The sequence below is a fragment of the Benincasa hispida genome, chromosome 1 (assembly GCF_027475165.1).
Source record: "Benincasa hispida cultivar pf3 chromosome 1, pf3_genome.v1.1, whole genome shotgun sequence".
NCBI classification, from domain to species: Eukaryota; Viridiplantae; Streptophyta; class Magnoliopsida; order Cucurbitales; family Cucurbitaceae; genus Benincasa; species Benincasa hispida.
In genome coordinates, this window is record NC_143478.1 from 36,522,060 (window position 1) to 36,536,492 (window position 14,433).

A 14,433-nucleotide genomic window follows, 5' to 3' on the forward strand; every position below is an offset into this window, starting at 1 on the left:
CTACAAAGCGGGCCGAATCCGTAGCATTACCAATATAAGGTTTCCCTCCTATATCCATATACTACAGACAATGTTGGTTATTACTTAAGACATGATTCACCTGTATGTCTCCACATACATGGTTAAGTTACAACGACAACCAGTGATCTTAGTTTATTGGTTTGTGGTAAAGCAAATAAAACATCCAATGTTCCATAGACAATAGTGAAGAAAATATCATATATTATTACATCACAAACGTTTGTTCAATATAGTGTTTACAAACTACAGGACCCAACGAGAGTTCAGGACATCATCTCCAACACCTACTGCTTACACCCAAGGGCCGCCACATGTGTAGCAAAAATCAGGTAATCACTCATACTTAAGGCCACGTTTACCAAACCGTAATGAAAATTGGTGTGGTCGTACTAAAATTTCATTGATGGGTCAATTGTAATGAGCTTGAATCGTAAACGTAATTAGATTGATTTTGATCGCATTTACTTAAAATTATGAATTTTGTCAAATTTACTATTACCGTTATCTCTATCTCTACCTCTAAGGGTTAAGCGGTAACGGTAACGGTAAAGATAACAATAAAGATGTCAAAATTGATAATTTTTCAGTTGTAATAATAACAATAATAGTAGCCGTAGCAATAACTATAACGGTAACCGTAACCGTAACAATAAGACGTAATTTTCAGGTGCAATCAGATTGAGTATTCCTTATTCATCAATTAGATTGCGTTATTTTATTACAAATTTGAATGTGGGACCTATGTGTCAATACAAATGCAAAATATAAGTAAATAACATCAAAGTAATTAAATGGGATCATTTTTTTTACTTCCATTGATCTATTAAGTATGAAGTGGTTTGCCCATCTATCGACAAAAGCCATTGCACAGGTTTTTAGTGTGTAAAACCTAATATAGCTCTCGATGCACACAGTATTCCTCATGAGGAGAAAGAAAATACAAAGTAATCTTTTCCCTCCATTCCTCTCCCTTGCGATGCGAAGGCCACCAAAGAAAAACCTGACGACTGTCAATGCACAAAATGCACAATGGCATTCGGCTATCGATCTCCATCCCAAATCCTAATCACCTTCTCTTTCGAATCCTCCATTCTTATTCTGGTTCCCCTCGCATCGACATCCCTCCACCATCATACTCACCATTCAAATGCTCAATCTCTCGCCGTTCTCTCTCTGCGACTCTCCGCAACCTCCTGCGCCCGCTCTTTGCGCTGGACCCACCTCCGATTCCATCTTATGCCCCCGTTTTCCAGTTCCTTACTGGCCTAAACTTGTTGAGATTGGGCCACCAAGTTCACGCCCACATGCTTCTCCGTGGCCTTCAGCCCACCGGGCTGGTTGGCTCCAAGATGGTTGCGTTTTATGCCAGTTCCGGTGATATTGATTCCTCTATTTCGGTCTTCAATCGGATTAGTGAGCCTTCCTCTCTCTTGTTTAATTCAATGATTCGAGCCTATTCACGATATGGGTTTGCGGAAAGAACTGCTGCCACTTATTTTTCTATGCATTCCTGGGGCTTTACAGGGGATTACTTTACTTTCCCTTTTGTTCTCAAGTCTTCTGTGGATTTATTGAGTGTTTGGATGGGGAAATGTGTTCATGGAATAGTTTTGAGAATTGGGTTGCAGTTTGATTTGTATGTGGCTACTTCTTTGATTGATATGTATGGAAAATGTGGTGAAATAAATGATGCGGGTAAGGTGTTTGATAATATGACTGTTAGAGATGTTTCGGCTTGGAATGCTTTACTTGCTAGTTATATGAAGAGTGGGTGTATTGATGCTGCAATGGCGATTTTCGAGAGAATGCCATGGAGGAATATTGTCTCTTGGACGACTATGATTTCTGGATACTCACAGAGCGGCTTGGCGCAGCAAGCATTAAATTTGTTTGATGAAATGATGAAAGAAGATTCAGGAATAAGACCCAACTGGGTGACTATAATGAGTGTCCTCCCAGCTTGTGCACAATCATCGGCACTCGAACGCGGAAGGCAGATTCATGAGTTAGCTTGTCGGATGGGATTGAATTCAAATGCTTCTGTGCTGATTGCCCTTACTGCAATGTATGCAAAATGTGGAAGCTTAGCCGATGCTCGCAACTGTTTCGATAGGCTTAATAGAAGTGAAAAGAATTTGGTTGCTTGGAATACCATGATAACTGCTTATGCTTCCTATGGACATGGGCTTGAAGCAGTGTCAACCTTTCGGGAGATGATCCAAGCAGGCATTCAGCCGGACGACATTACATTCACAGGATTGTTATCTGGTTGCAGCCATTCAGGTCTTGTTGATGTCGGTTTAAAGTACTTCAACTACATGAGCACCAGATATTCGATCAATCCCAGAGCTGAGCATTATGCTTGTGTTGTCGATCTCTTAGGTCGAGCAGGGAGATTAGCTGAAGCAAGCAAACTTATAGACGAAATGCCAATGGCAGCAGGACCAAGCATTTGGGGTTCACTATTAGCCGCCTGCCGAAAATACCGCAATCTGGAAATGGCAGAAACTGCAGCAAGAAGGCTTTTTGTCCTAGAACCAGAAAACACTGGCAACTACGTCCTGCTTTCAAACATGTATGCTGAAGCTGGAAGGTGGCAGGAAGTTGACAAAGTGAGAGCAATTCTGAAACTTCAGGGGACAATGAAAAGTCCAGGTTACAGTTGGATCGAGATCGATGGCAAAACACATATGTTTCTCGGTGGCGATACGTCCCACCCTCAAGCCAAGGAAATCTACATGTTCTTGGAGGCATTGCCAGAGAAGATGAAAGCAGCTGGCTATGTTCCTGATACAAGCTATGTGTTGCATGACATCAGCGAGGAAGAGAAAGAATTCAACCTCATTGCACACAGTGAGAAGCTCGCTGTTGCATTCGGGATTCTCAATACTTCTGCTGAAACCATTCTCCGGGTGACGAAGAACTTGAGAATTTGTGGGGACTGCCACACCGCAATGGTGTTCATATCAGAGATATATAGGCGGGAAGTAGTTGTTAGAGATGTGACTCGGTTCCATCACTTTAAAGGGGGTTCTTGTTCTTGTGGAGATTTCTGGTGATTGATAAAAAAAAAACGAGATGGAAATTGATGCTTCGAGTGAAACTTTCCCTGACATGGTAAGTTTTAGGGAGATTAACCCTTCACTTGTTTGAAAGTTGAATAATGTATACTGTATAGTCTTCATGATAAGTTAAAGGAAAATTAACGGTCTAGGAGTTGGTGAAATTTTGTGTTATAATCTTTTGAGCTAAATATATTATTTGATCCCGAGTTTTTCTTATATTCTTTAAAAAGTCCCTAACATTCTTAAATTTCAATTTTGTGGTTTGTAAGATTTTGAGAGATACTTCCAAAATTTAGCGTCTAATACATCTATCAACTTCCAGCTTAATATTGTTGACTTGTTTTACTTTTTTTTTTTTAAATTTTAATTTATGAATCTAATTGGGAAATTGAAAGTTTAAGGGTCTATTATGTGTTTTTAAAGTATTTGTGTAAACTAAAAATTTGATCAATTCTTTTAAAATGATATAGACGCACATAGTGGTGACTAAATATTAGTGTTATAATTTTTTTTATGGCTACATTTCTTTTTACCACATTGAATGAATTAAGCAAGTTATTATGACTTGCATTAGATTTTTTTTATGTGGAAAAAAATTGACTTGAATTAGGTATCCTTTCGATTTTATGGATGAAAATTGTATAAATGTATATATAAAAGCATGATATGCCTAATCACTGAATAGCTATCATTTAGGTCATAGATAACAATTTGGTTTTGGATTTCTGTAAATTAAATATATATATATATATATTTATTTCTTACCATAATTTACGTTTTTTTAAAATAAAAGAATTAATTTTTAGCTAAATTTCAAAAATAAAAATAGTTTTTAAGAACTATTTTTATAGTTTTCAAAATTTAGAATGGTTTTTTAAAATATTGGAAAAAAGTGATAATAAACTAAGAAATTTAGAGGTTGCACAGCCCTCTTTAATAACTTTTGATTATAGCTTTTTATTAAATGTGCTATAAAAAGAGGGGGTGAAACGAAAAAGAAAAAGAAGAAATCAAAGCGGAAAGCTCAATTACTTTTGGAAAAAAAGAAGTGTGCGCTAACAATTGAGGATTGATATTGTTGTAAACCCCCCTTTTCCCTCAGCCCCCCTCTCATTCTGCACTTATATCTCTTCCATTAGTTTCAACTCCACTTCCCCACAGTTTAGCAATTACAATCGTGAAGCTTGTGCAGCTTTGTCCATCGACCGCTACAATCGTACGATTTCGTTCGCCAACCTGTTTTGTGAAGCATGTGAAGCATGTGCACTTCATCCAACCTGTTTTGTTCGCAAGTCTACACGGTTCTTCTTTACAACAAAGTGGTGAGTTGTTTTGTGGCTTCTTTACATTTTGATTTTTTTCCCACTTCTAATCTCTTGGCTTCAAACATGGGGTTATTTCAATAGTTTGGCTTCAGAAGTCCTTCCCATGTCTTCTTTTCATATTTCTCTTCTTGCCCTAATCGCTAAATTTCTCTCTATTTCTCTTCTCTACAACACTACTTCCTTCCATGTTTTGTTCTAAAAAAAATTTGTTGTGGTTTTATGTTCTAAAACAAATGGCAGTTTCAACCCTTCATGGCAAAGGCTTTTTATTAATTATAACACTATTATGTTATTGTTCATTTTACGTTATTTACAATTATCACTGATGTATATATACACTTTGATGGAAATTAATGAAAGTGAGGCATTTTTCCTCTCATTTACATAAATCTATTATGGTATCAGCTTTAATTTTTCCTCCCTCTCGCGTGTGAACGCCATGGACTCATCCACTTCATCTCTTCCACCAATCACTTCAATTTAATCTCTCTCTTCTGCCTGTCTTTCTAGCGGCTATTTCAACTTTGTCGACTTTGATTCAACCGATTGATTCTTCAATTCTTCATCACAAACAGTACTATTTTCTTGCTTCTTCGAATAACCCCTATACTCTTCATCACGATGGTACTTCAAATCTTGTTCTTCTGACCAAGCCTCTCACTCATGATAATTATGTTACATGGAGCCGATCAATGATCCTTGCTTTGTCAATTTGGAACAAGCGCGATTTTATCGATGGATTGATTGTTCTACAATTATGTTACATGGAGCTGATCAATGATCCTTGCTTTGTCAATTTGGAACAAGCGTGATTTTATCGATGGATTGATTGTTCTACCTACAAATGATTTACTTTCTTTGTGGATTCGGAACAATAATGTTGTTATTACTTAGATTTTGAACTCTATTCCATAGGAATTTCTTCATGTATTTTGTTTCTGATTTGGCTCGAGCGATTTGTTAAGATCAATTCCAAAAGTATAATGGACCACACATTTTTCATCTTAAACGCGCTTTGTCCACTTTCAAACAAGAACAAGAATCAGTCATGATATATTACACAAAAGTTAAAAGACTTTGGGATGAATATATATCCTATTGATCAGGTTGCACTTGTGGAAGATGAATATGTGGTGGTGCTAAATCTATTGAAAAATTTGTTCAATTTGAGTATTTATTGTGCTTCTTAATGAGACTGAGTGATGATTTTGGTCATGCTCGCTCTCAGTTCTTGCTTATGGATCCACCTCCTACCATAAACAAAGCTTTTTCATTAATTATTCAACCAGAACAATATCAACCTACTTATACTCAAAATACTTCGTCTCTAACGTTTGCGGTTCATAAGTTTGATAATATTTCATAGTCACAACAGGGTGTTTCTTCTAATCCAACACGATAGAACAAAAATAGACCAGTTTGTACCTACATCATCTTTCTGGCAATACGATTGATAAATGCTACAAGCTTCATGGATATCCACCTGGTTATAGATACAAAGGTCAAGCTTGTCCAAATAATCAAGTTCATAAAGCTCCTACTAATAATTATGTTGCTGCAAACACTACTACTGAATCTCTTCAAGGAGCTTCTGTATCTAGCAATACATTGAATAATGATACTGATGCATTTTTACTATGCGATGAAATGAATGCTAAATGTTGATTTATAATGCATTATTTTATCTAGTCGAACCCAAGTGTAAGTTCAACTAGAGTCTTGGTGAGTCCAGGATCGAACTCAAGGATTGCTTTGTAAGTATGCGTTGAAAATTACTGTTTCAATCTTGACGCGTCTAAATTACTAAATGAGTGATGAGTTGGTTTTATGCTATTCTAACGCTAAGGTTGGTTAAATGAGAAATGCAATGGACAATACAATCTATGTGAGACAATTTGTGCAATGAGTGTTAAATTCGAATGGATAGAAGTAGGGTTGAGAAGAATATTTACTAACATTCCTAATAAATGTATAAATCATATGTTTAAGTAGATCACTCGAAATTATAACCTACACCTTTCAGTACGCCACAATATCATATCTCTAGGATGCATGCATGAGTGTTTATTGCAAGAGATATGTTTCTTTATTTCTAAACGAGCTCTTATCTTGTTTTATAAAATTTAAATCCTTAGTCCTTCCAAACCTAGGTTTAATCTACTCAGAATAAACTTTTGATTTGTTCAAGTATTCAATAAGCATGCATAAAATAAGTTGAACGCATAACTTTATGTTTTGACTTAGTTCATGTTCGCTAAATGCTTTTCAACCCATAAGTGATTTAGTTGCTCATGAAGACAATAACAAGGATGGATAAATGATGAGCTAAATATACATTCATATTGGTAAAAGATGTTTCTCAATGTTACACAATATAAATACAACTAAGATAAATGAAAAATGGAGAAAGAAGGTCGAATCGTGGTATGCAATCTCTTGCTTCCTCTGGCTTTTCAATGACTGCTTCACTTAAATTGTGTTAAAGACGATGATCCTCTTCTGCTTCCAAGGAAAACCTAAGCTCTCACTTAAGGTTTGCGAATTGTTCGAAAGAGAAGAAAGGATTTTGATAGAGTCTCTTCCAATTTCTTAGTTCTCTCTTCTCTCCTCTCTTTCTTTTTTTTTTGCATGGCATTCTTGTGGAGTATTTATAGGCATCCAAAGGCAGCTTCTTTTCTCTCACTAATGATTGTGTTGATAAGGCACATTAAATCCCATACCCTAATATGCCGCCTACTACACATCAGAAGTTCATTAGTTCTGTCGTGAAGCTTTCTTATCAGCTACCAACCATTTTTTTTATTTGACTTTCACTGTCCATGTCGCGTCACTTTCCATCGTAAGAATCCACTGAATTGGTTAACTAAGCGGTCTTCGTGGCATTAAGACTTTACACCTGATCGCATAAACAGACTTTCTGCACCAAACAAAGCATAATTTACAACTCTTTATAAGCAAAGGCTTTGTGTGTGTGTGATCGCATGATGTTATTATCTCTATGAATTTCTCATTAAACTGTTGCATTTTTCAGCACTTTTTCTTAATTTTTTTAGATAAAAGAGATAGAATAACTTGTATTTCTACAAGTTATCAAATACTCTTGCTCAATGCCATAGCATTTTCACTATATTCTCGAGGATTAGGTTGGTGTCTTCGCACATTTTCAAAATATTTTTGAGGTTTGCTAGATATATTTCATACGTCTTGCCATAAACCAAGAAGTCACCATAAATATTTCCACTGAATCTTCAAGATAGTCAGAAAAGATGGCTATCATGCACCTTTGAAAGGTGCTAGACACGTTACACAGCCCAAAGGGCATGTGCCGGAAGGCGAATGTCCCATGAGGCATGTGAAAGTTGTCTTTTCTTGATCTTCTAGTGCGATCATGATTTGATTACATGCAGCATAGCCATCTAGGAAATAGAAGAAATCATTCCCTCCTAATCTGTCCAATATTTGATCAATGAATGGCAAGGAAAAGTGGTCCTTTTTTTGTCGCTGCATTAAACTTCCTATAGTCCAGGCATATTCTCTAACCTGTGATTGTACGCATCGAAATTAGCTCGTTGTTCTGGTTGGTGACTACATTCATTCCTCCCCTTTTTTGGAACACATTGTACAGGACTAACCCATGTGCTGTCTAAAATTGGAAAAGTAATTCCTATGTCTAATCATTTGATGATCTCTTTTTTAACCTTCATCACAAGGTTTAGTCTATGCTGATGCTCAATAGATCCTCATTTTCCTTCATCAAGTCTTATTTTGTGCATGCAATAGGATGAACTGATACCCTTTATCCTCTGGAAGTTTAGTTGAGATAATGACTGATAAGGTGCCATCCTGACCAGGGAACGCGTATTTTAAGTGGGTAGGAAAAGCTTTTAATTCCAGAACTGGTGACTGTTCAAGCAAAGGCTTGATTTTGCCTTCTCGACTCAGTGGTTCAAAATCTTATGTATCCCTTTCACCGCATTACAAGATTCAATTGTTGTGATCGACTCATATTCCAATTCAATCTCTTTATCAATTTCAAGTTCAAGCCTACAAGGCCATTCTTCTTTCAACTTAACTGTCCTGCATGCTTCGACGTCATTAGGGAAGCTCATCATTTTCAAGATGTTAAATTTCAACTTTTGTTCGTTGACTTACATCGTAATTTCTCCTTTATGCACGCTAATTTGGGTTCTTCCCGTAGATAGGAAAGGTCTTCCCAAAATGATGGGCATGTTTTTGTCTACTTTGTAAGCTAATATGATGAAGTCTGCTGGCAGAATGAATTTGTCTACTTTGACAAGCACATCTTCGAGCTTCCTTCTGGATGCACCAAAGAGCAATCCACTAATTGTCGAGTAACTATGGTAGGCGTGAGCTCTCCAATTTCCTGTTGTTTGAAAATTGACAAGAGTATGAGATTAATACTTGCTCCCATATTGCATAAGTCATGTCCTATGTAAATTCCGCCAATGGAGCAGGGAATTGTGAAACACCCTAGATCTTGCATCTTCGGGGGAATAATGGCGTTGCAATCTTGCATCAATGCCACTGTTTCGTAATTTTTCATTTTCCTCTTTTTGGATATAATATCCTTTAGGAATTTGGCATACGTTAGCATTTTCTCTAATGCCTCTATGAATGGAATGTTAATGTGTAGTTGCTTTAACACTCCTAGAAAGCATTGAAATTGGCATTCATCGTTTTTCTTTCTCAATTTCTGTGAGAAAGGAGGCAGTTGTACCTCATTCGATGCCTTTGATGTAGAACTTGTTACAAATGTGCCTCTGTGTTCCTCTTGAACTTCGTGCGATGGTTGAATATCAATGTTTTCATCATAAGAATATTTTTGTGCTTTCTTTATAGTTTTGCTTCATTTTTCCTTCAAGACTTCTATCGTAATGTGTCCACTTCTCAATGTCACTGCTTGACATTATTCTTTTCCTGAACTCCCCGCATTACAAGGAACCTCGCTAGTGCTTGGAAGTGAACCTTGTGGTTTTTTCTTCAACTCTCCTACGATTTGTCCCATTTGGATCTCAAGATTGCGAATCAACTTTACTTGGTTTTGGAGAACCGCTTCATTCTTTTGTATATATTCCTTCAAAAAAATACCAAAGTAGATGTGGTTAGTGGTCGAGATGAGCTTGCTACTTGTTAATGCCTATTTTGTCTTTAATGGAACCCATGTGGTCCATCTCTAGGGGTGTTGTGAGAGTTGGCTTGTGGTTGCTGATTTCCTCCCCATGAAAAGTTGGGGTAGTTTCGCCAACCAGAATTGTATGTGTTTGAAAAAAGGTTGTTTTTTATGAAGTAGATGGATTTCAGGTTATGCGAGCATTCCCCAAATGAGTGAGGTTCTTCACATAGAACATAGTTTCCATTAGTCATCTGAGTAACTGTGTTCACTTGCCCATTTCTTGTGCTGGATTTGGTCATGGTCATCACCTATAATAGGTTAGTCATCGTGTTCACCTGTGTTTGAAGCGATGCTATGGCATCATCATTTTGTCTTTTTTCGTTGGACCTTGAGCCATGTTCATTTTCTTTCCATTCTTCATGATTCTACAAGATTTGATTAAGGATGTTTTAGCTTTAATGTATGTTTTGTCCAACATTATGCATGCTGCGATGGCGTTTACATCTGTTTGCAATACTGAATTCAAACCATAATAGAAAATCTCTCATATGTAGGCAGTCATGGAGTTCGTTATGCGGGCAGTCTCTTACTAACCTCCTAAATCTTGCCCACGCATCACTGAGTGTGTCATTATCTTTTTGCTAAAAGTTTGTAATTGCCCTTATTCTCTTCGCGTTTTACGTTGGTGGGAAGTATTTTTTCATAAACTTTTCTATTACTTGTTCCCACAATGTGATTTCACTAGGTTCAAGTGAGTATGCCCACCTTTTGGCATCATCACATAATGAAATTGGAAACAATAGGAGCCGAACTTCTTCTGGAGAGAAGTTGGGGAATACAAATGTATTGCAATTTTAATGAAACTCCTCAAATAAGTATGAGGATCTTCACCTTTCCTTCCCCCAAACTGACCAGCCGTCATAATCATTGACGCATTATAGGATTCATTTCAAACCTAGTTCCATCTAAAGTTGGTTGCATGATTCATGGTGAGAAATCAAGTTGGGTGACGCATAGTCCCTAATGGGCCTATTGCAATCATTTTCCAAAAGAATCGGGTTGGTGAGAGCATTCATATTATTATTGATCACTGCCTGTGGCTCTTCAGGATGATCTCGCTGATCCGTCATCCTTTAAGCTCTATTCCTCTATCATCTTTTTCTATTTGCCATTTGTCTTCTACAAAAAGTCCTCTCGGTCTCCGAGTCGAATATAAGCTCAGGCATAGATCCCTCGCTCTTAAAATGTTTTTATCCTTTTCACAACCAAAGATACAATACTTCCAAAAATCGAGACCTACGAAAATCAAAACAATAATCTTAGCGCACTTAGTTACCACAATCTCCAAAAATGGCATAAAAACTTTATACGTTTTTACTATGCGATGAAATGAATGCTAAATATCAGTTTATAATGCACTGTTTTATCTAGTTGAACCCAAGTATAAGTTTAGCTAGAGTCCTGGTGAGTCAAGGGTTGAACTCAGGGATTCTTTTGTAAGTATACATTGAAAATTACTATTTTGATCTTGACGCGTCTAAATTGCTAAATGAGTGATGAGTTGGTTTTATGCTATTCTAACACTAAGGTTGGTTAAATGACAATACGACGGACAATACAATTTATGTGAGATAGTCTGTGCGATGAGTGTTAAATTCGAATGGATAAAGGTTGAGAAGAATATTCACTCACATTCCTAAGTAAATGCATAAATAATGCAATCAAGTAGATCACTCGAAATTATAACCTACAATTTTTAGTGAACAAAGCCATAATATCCTATCTCTAGGATGCATGCGATGAATGTTTATTGCAAGAGATATTTCTTTATTTCTAAAGGATCCTTCTTCTTGTTTATGAAATCTAAACCCTTAGTTCTTCCAAACCTAGGTTTAATCTACTCAGAATAATCTTTCAATTTGTTCAAGTATTCAATAAGCATGTATAAAATAAGTTGAATGCATAACTTTATGTTTTGACTTAGTTCATGTTCGTTAAATGCTTCTCAACCCATAAGTGATTTAGTTGCTCATGAAGACAATAACAAGGATGGATAAATGATGAGCTAAATATACATTCATATTGGTAAAAGATGTTTCACAATGTTACACAATATAAATACAACTAAGATAAATGAAAAATGGAGAAAGAAGGTCGAATCGTGGTATGCAATCTCTTGCTTCCTCTGGCTTTTCAATGACTGCTTCGCTTAGATTGTGTTGACGACGATGCTCATCTTTTGTTTCCAAGGAAAACCTAAGCTCTCACTTAAGGTTCATAAATGGTTCTAAAGAGAAGTAGATTTTGACAGAGTTTCTTCCAATTTCTTGGTTCTCTCTTCTCTCCTCCCTTTCTTTTTCTTTTTTCTTTTCTTTTCTTTCTTTTTTTCTTTTTTTTTTTTTTTTTTTTTTGCATGGAATTTTATGGAGTATTTATAGGGGTCCAGAGGCAACTTCTTTTCTCTCACTAATGATTTTGCTGATAAGGCGCATTAAATGTCATACCTTAATGTGCCACTTGCTGCACATTAGAAGTTCATTGGTTCTGCCGTGAAGTTTTCTTCTCAACTACCAACCATTTTTTTTATTTGACTTCCACTGCCCGTGTCGTGTCACTTTCCATTGCAAGAATCCACTAAATTGGTTAACTATGTGATCTTCATTTTGGCATTAAGACTTTCCACCTGATCACATAAACAGACTTCTTGCATTAAACAATGCATGATTTACAACTCTTTGTAAGCAAAGGCTTTTTATGTGTGTGTGATCCCATGATGTTATTATCTCTATGAATTTTCCATTAAGTTGTCGCATTTTCAATGTTTTTTCCTAATTATTTTAGATAAAAGAGACAGAATAACTTTTATTTCTACAAGTTATCAGATACTCTTGCTCAATGCCATAACATTCTCACTATGCTTCAATCTAAACTTGTTGAGAAGGTCGATTCTGATACTATTACACATGTAGTAGGTATTTGTTCTTTTTATGTTTCTCATGATGATTGGATTATTGATTCTGGAGCAACCACACATATATGTTTTCTATAACATGTGTTTACCAAATTGAAGCTTGTTGCTAGCTCTGTTGTTTTGCCCAATAGCACTCGAATTCTAGTGAATTTTGTTGGATTAGTCACTCTATTTGGAACCATAGCACTGGATCATGTACTATTTGTTCCTGAGTTTCAGTATAACTTGCTATCTATTAGTGCCTTATTGTCTGATGATACTCTTTCTGTAAGTTTTTCGATTGATTATTGTGATATTCAGGAAAAGTGCACTTTGAAGACGATTGACAGAGGTAGATTACATGATGGTTTATACATTCTTGAACATCCTTATGAAGTTTTGGCAACTCTTTGAAGACTTCTTTTGTTACTGTTGTTTCAAGAATTTCGCATAATGTTTGGCACTCTAGACTTGGACCTTCCACATCGTCTATCTGCTTTGAAAAACATGTTATTGTTTGATTTTTTTTTGTTGAATAATGCTTATCCATGTGAAATATGTCCTTTGGCTAAGCAAATAGGTTATCTTTTAATTCACATAACCATGTATCTATTGCTATTTTTGATCTACTACATGCTAGTATTTGGGGTCTCATATCTACACATTCACATGTTGGTCATAATTTTTCTCTCTTTGGTTGATCAAAGTATATATACTTGGGTGTTTATATTGAACAATAAATATAATCTTCTACGTATTATACCCCAATTTTTTGAGTATTTGGAGACTCAGTATGGTAAAAGGATAAAAAAAAACTTTCAGTTTGATAATGGTTTTTTCTTTAAAAAGGAATTATTCATCAATATTCATGTGTGGGTAGACCAGAACAAAACTCTATTGGAAGAAAACATCAACACATTTTGAATGTTGCTAGGGCCTTATTCTTTCCTTGAGTTCCTTTACAATTTTGGAATGAATGTGTTTTAACCTTCATTCATCTTATGAACCATATTCCTTCTCCTGTCATCAATTGGAAGATTCCCTATGAACTTTTACTTGGTCAAATAGCTGAGTATTCATTGTTAAGAACCTTTGGATGTCTATGTTTTGCATCAACTTTACCCAATGGTCGATTCAAATTTGCTCCAAGTTCTTTACCTACTATGTTTATGGGTTATCTAATTGGGATGAAAGGATACAAGCTATTTGATATTGAAAATAGTCGATTCTTCATCTCTAGGGATGTAATTTTTCATGAACAAAATTTTCCATTTAATATAGTTACTTTGGAGGCTAAACAACCTGATGTTCTTTCCAACATTGTTCTTCCTAAGTCCTTTGACATTGACATATCAACTGCCACTAATACTCCTACCTTTTATCCTTTTTTTTTTTTTTTATAAGAAAAACCACTTTCATTGAGAGAGAAAAAAATGAAAGAATACAACGGCAACAAAAACTAGCCCACAAAAGGGAGAACCCTCTAAAGGAAGAGGATCCAACTAAGAAAAATAACACCTATAGAATACTTAAAAAAAGGCCTTCAGATTTAAAGCCCAAATAGCAACATGATAATGCACAAAGGACTAAAATTCACAAGGATCCCTCTCCCCTCCTTTAAAAATTCTATTGTTCCACTCATCCCACTACACCCACAAAATAGCGCACACCCCCACAAACCACAAAAAACGAGCCTTCTCCCCCTGAGGAGATAGGAGGAAAGATCACTTTCATCGTTGATAAAAGATGAGCTGTTGGATTTAAGCTCGAGAGAGGATTCTTCATCACTTCTTCACCAAGTTCGTTGAAACAAGCATTAAAATCGAGCCAAATAGGACAAAAGATTGAATACCGTGGCTTGACTTCTTTCTTTTTATGCCTTACTTTCATTTATCATTCCATTCAATTCATTTGAGATTGCTGTAAAAACATTTGCTA

General features: G+C 36.1%; 1 pseudogene across 1 annotated transcript; it reads left to right on the plus strand.

Moving 5' to 3' along the window:
- The first annotated feature begins 892 nt into the window (after positions 1-892).
- LOC120072025 (pentatricopeptide repeat-containing protein ELI1, chloroplastic pseudogene) lies at positions 893-3,302 on the plus strand (annotated as a pseudogene). Its single transcript, XR_016528188.1, has one exon. The product of XR_016528188.1 is annotated as a pentatricopeptide repeat-containing protein ELI1, chloroplastic pseudogene (transcript).
- The last annotated feature ends 11,131 nt before the right edge of the window (positions 3,303-14,433 follow it).